Below are 5599 nucleotides of genomic sequence, written 5' to 3' on the forward strand. Positions count from 1 at the left end.
GGCGGAAATCTTCCCAGTGAGATCAAATGACTGTGTACTGTATGTATATGTGTAGCTAGATGAAAGAAATGTGGGAAGGCTCTGAAATTGGATACCGAATTATTCGTTTGTGGTCAAAATCTTCTCGGAAAAATATGTCCCACCGCAGGAACTTTGTTTGATCAATCTTTGTCTGATGTATCCATTTATTTGATTAAATTTCTCTAAGCAGCTTATTTCGAGTTAGTGAAGTATTTTTTTACATTTTTTTTGCGAAGTAAATTTTCAAATCTGATGTGATTCGATATTCTGAAAAAAAAAACTAGAAGACGTCGTATAAAAAGAAAATATTTCATTGTCCATTTTTTTTTCTTTTGACCTCGAATTTTTATTCAAAGCACATCTGGAAGAAGCTACATTGATTAAAATCTTAAGCAGAAAATAAGAAATTGCCTTATAACTTATCAGTTCAAACACACATTCATGCTGCCATATTTGTCCAGCTTCGGTTGTCCCTACAATTTTCTCAAACAGGATTATCTTTTCCACACTTTTCAAAGTTATCTACCACTTGTGACCACAAAACATGGACAGTTTATTTTCGGTAGCGACCATAACTAATCTGACCTAGGAGCGGAAAAAGAACATCAAAAACTGACCACTCAGAAAACCAAAATGAAAAATAGTTCATTTCATTCATAACAACCACGAGCTCTCAACAATAATCGGATTTCTTTCTCTCTAAGGTGATCCTTTTCGGTTGATTCATTGTTGGCTTATGCTTCCTTATTGATCTTAAGCTGCTCGCAAGGAAGATTCACGTCCTTCAAGTCGAAGATCCTTCAAATCTGAGAAATATAGAGCATTTGTCTTCGACGGAACTCCCTCTTGATGTACACTGAGCGTAAAGCTGGACCGGAGATTCGGAATTTTACCTTGAATGATAGCACTGATGCTTTTTTTTCAATTCTTCCACACATTTTGTGTTAATCAGTTTCAAAAAAAGCTTGTCGGTGTCGTTCTCTTCTCTGTCCGGTTTGGGTTTATTAAACTCAATTAACATGTGATTGTAAAAAAAAAACTGGCGGTGTTCTCTTTTAGAAAAATCTGAAGAATTTGTATTGTTTTGAAATTTTTTCGATACAGTTTGGATTTGGAAAATTTTGTTGTTTTGATTTGGTATACCAAGCAGTCCTCCTTCAAAAAATTCTAATAAGAATCTTAATTTAAGATATCTCAAATACTTATCCAGATAAATAGAACACTCGAAGCAAATTGTGTATACCAGTTCCATCATGATTCATCCATTCGTAAGAAGCCAAATGGCAAAAATCGAGGGGGAAATCTGCTCGTGGCCATTGTGATTCGGTTCGTGGAATCCACCCACTTCTGGAAGGAAATTATTCCCCCTTTATTTGAGCTGCGTTACAAGATGTGATAATCCACCAGCTCGAGTTGAATCGACAAATCACGACCGCCCGACGGACGTCTTTGGATAGGTAGCTACTCTGACTATTTGCTATTTTGCTTGTTGATGGCTGGCTTTTCCCCTTTCAAAGTCAAAATCAGTATCTAATTTTATTCACCCCAAAACTTACCCACAGATAACCTCGGGGTGATGAACTGATTGCTTTTATTTTCGGTTTAGGGCAATTTGAGCAACTACATTTGTTCGACTTTTACTTAAATAGCGAAATTAAGGAATGGCCCTTAATATTCGCTTAGACAAAAATGACAAAAATGACAAAAATGACAAAAATGACAAAAATGACAAAAATGACAAAAATGACAAAAATGACAAAAATGACAAAAATGACAAAAATGACAAAAATGACAAAAATGACAAAAATGACAAAAATGACAAAAATGACAAAAATGACAAAAATGACAAAAATGACAGAAATGACAAAAATGACAAAAATGACAAAAATGACAAAAATGACAAAAATGACAAAAATGACAAAAATGACAAAAATGACAAAAATGACAAAAATGACAAAAATGACAAAAATGACAAAAATGACAAAAATGACAAAAATGACAAAAATGACATAAATGACAAAAATGACAAAAATGACAAAAATGACAAAAATGACAAAAATGACAAAAATGACAAAAATGACAAAAATGACAAAAATGACAAAAATGACAAAAATGACAAAAATGACAAAAATGACAAAAATGACAAAAATGACAAAAATGACAAAAATGACAAAAATGACAAAAATGACAAAAATGACAAAAATGACAAAAATGACAAAAATGACAAAAATGACAAAAATGACAAAAATGACAAAAATGACAAAAATGACAAAAATGACAAAAATGACAAAAATGACAAAAATGACAAAAATGACAAAAATGACAAAAATGACAAAAATGACAAAAATGACAAAAATGACAAAAATGACAAAAATGACAAAAATGACAAAAATGACAAAAATGACAAAAATGACAAAAATGACAAAAATGACAAAAATGACAAAAATGACAAAAATGACAAAAATGACAAAAATGACAAAAATGACATAAATGACAAAAATGACAAAAATGACAAAAATGACAAAAATGACAAAAATGACAAAAATGACAAAAATGACAAAAATGACAAAAATGACAAAAATGACAAAAATGACAAAAATGACAAAAATGACAAAAATGACAAAAATGACAAAAATGACAAAAATGACAAAAATGACAAAAATGACAAAAATGACAAAAATGACAAAAATGACAAAAATGACAAAAATGACAAAAATGACAAAAATGACAAAAATGACAAATGGAAAATTGCGGCTATTAAGCTAACTGCACAAATATTATTGATTTTTGAATATAATGATTGTAAAATTGTGCTGAATGTTTGATTGAATCTTGTGAACAAAAACACGCTTTATCATTACTCCAAAAAAACACTTTAAAGATCTTATTATTGCTATCGCAACACGCCGAACGGAACAAATTGCAAAAATAGCATTTATTCGAGCCATTTCTTTATTTTGTTGTAGATCGACGCTTTCATTTAGCTTTTATTATTGAATTTTTTCTACCATTTTTTAACGACGCTGTTTTAGAATCTCTGAAGACACATCGCATAAAGCTATACATAGACAGAGTCATAAAGAGTCATATTTTTCGATACAGTTTTGACCTCGAATGCAAAGCTAAAACCGTTGTCTGCTGGTATTATAACTTGATTCCGCAAGGGGGTTTTCGGGCATGGCAAAAAATTGTGTATGCAACTCATTGAATAAAAAATAAACATTTTTTTCATCATTCAAACTTGCCAGCGGCCTTGGCTTAGAGGTTAAAGCGTATGTTTTTTAATCCAGAGGTAACTCATGAATCTCGGTCATGGCATACAGAGTACTTCTTCTGGAGTTTGGTGGTCTTAGCATTTAATAAATGCTAGCTGCCACATCTGAAAGTTTATACTCTGAGTTTATATTATAAGCTATTAAATACTCAACCTGTAACTTATCAATAGTACCAGTGTATCTGAAAGCAAATAGTAGAAAGAAATGACGCGGTAATGGTACAAAAGATTTAACAACTAGGCGCAGTGATTCTCAGTAATTTAAAAAAAATTCTCCAACTTGGCAAGCCTCATTGAATGAACGTTGTTGCATAAATAACTTTTAAACATGAAAACTTTCGAATAAATAACTTTCAGATGACTTTAACTCCTTATAAATCAAGCTAATAAAGTTTTCTTTTGAACACGACTTAAATGTTTTTAATTACTGATCAGAATTATAAAAACGATTATCATACGTAAGGATAATCTTTTTGTTGAATCAAATCTGCTTGTTAATATTCAGAAAGGTGATTTTCCTTGTTTTTGACTCTACTGTATATCAAATTTAATTTAATTTCATTCAACATTCAAACAATCAAAACTTGTTCAAAAAAATTCTAAATATTCAAATTATTAAAACTTTTTACTATTACACTATGCAACCATAAATTTGAGCTTAAAAATAAGTTAAATTATTTTTGTGATCTGATGATTTCTTACACACATTTAAAATTGATATAAAATCTAATCAAGTGAAAAGAGTTGATGAACAACGAATGTATCCATGTACGTCATGCAAAGTTGTTAGCAGATTAAAAAGAAGTTCCACATGGCTCTTATAAACTCCGAAATTTCAGAAAAAAAATTGTAATTGGCTCTTCCGAATCAATAGGTTGCCGGCCACTGGCCTTGTGCTTTAAAAGAAACATATTGATTTTTTCTTCTTTACCACGTTTTGAACAATTTTTACAAATAAAATACATTTATAGGTGGCAATTGTAAAGTACGTGTCACTGAACGGGCTTTACCGATTTGGGTGGAAAATGGTGGAAGCAAACACACATGTAAAAATATTGAAATCTCATCCATGCATGTGTTAGGCCTTCCACGTCTCGCATATCAGCTCAGCTACATAAAACTCCAGCCGCCATAATATCGTCCGGAAAAAAGATCACCGACCAAGAAGAGCGAGAGGAACTACTTTTTTCTTCTGCTTTCTTCTGTCGCTATTTTCTTCAGTAATAGGTAGGTATAGAGTTACTTATCATAAGCAGAATCCATGCTATGGATGCTCTGAACCAAAAAGTGTGGGTAGTGGTGTATATGTGTCGAAATAATGATGGCTTATTATCGTAATGATATGATGATTTTTTTGGAAAACAAAAACCGCGGCCTCCATCTGCCAGACTCGGAAAGGTCTCCACCATCTTTTTCTTATAGGACACCGCATCGTCAAGAGCTAATAAAGGTGGATGGGATTGAAGGGGAGCTGGACTATGGGTATATGTACAAAAATAATATTCGGTAGATTAGTGTGCAAACAAATGGCTGCGTGATTTTGGCATTTACGGGTTTTTTTTTGTTTCGGTAGTTAGAAGCTGCTTGAAGTTGTTTGCTTTTCTCCACATTACCTCTTCAAGACAGCATCATCTTTTGTATGATATATCTCATGAAGTGCGCTTAAGAATCTGTTTAGATTGTCTTAAATTGATACATTTTATCAGTAGTTCTTAAAAGTAACCATTAAAAATTTGAATGAATGAAAGTGCATTCATTCCTGCAGAGACACAAATATGTAACGGCTTTCAAATGATCGATTGTCCAACTAAATATGCTGCCTGCCAATTTAATGTTGCACCTTGAGTAAGCAGAGCCAAAAAAAAAGGAACCATAAACAGAAAGCCTACAAAAAGGTGGGAAAAATTAAAAGTCATTACATCAACAAACATTGTTGTTGACGGCTGTCTGGCTATCGGAGGCGCGCTACATTCATAGGTGCATTGTTGTCAAACATTTCGTTCAACGTCACCTACTGGTCATATCGGTTAGATGTTGTTGGGCTATTGGGTTTGACTTTTGCTTTCTCAACGATTCCCTATCTTTCACCACAATTTGCTGACCACGGCTGACCGACCTTCGATTTTGTGGACACATCTGCCCTCCTCTGGAACGTGAGCTATGGGGATTTGTTAGATGGTTGAAATTTTCACCGATAATTGAGCCTAGTGTTGATCGAAATTAAACTAAATTTTACGAAACTACCACTTTCTCAAGTTTATAATTTTAAGAGATCAAACCTTAGATTCAGACCTCAGATTTTTA

This window comes from Uranotaenia lowii, chromosome 1 (genome assembly GCF_029784155.1).
Source record: "Uranotaenia lowii strain MFRU-FL chromosome 1, ASM2978415v1, whole genome shotgun sequence".
Taxonomy (NCBI): Eukaryota; Metazoa; Arthropoda; class Insecta; order Diptera; family Culicidae; genus Uranotaenia; species Uranotaenia lowii.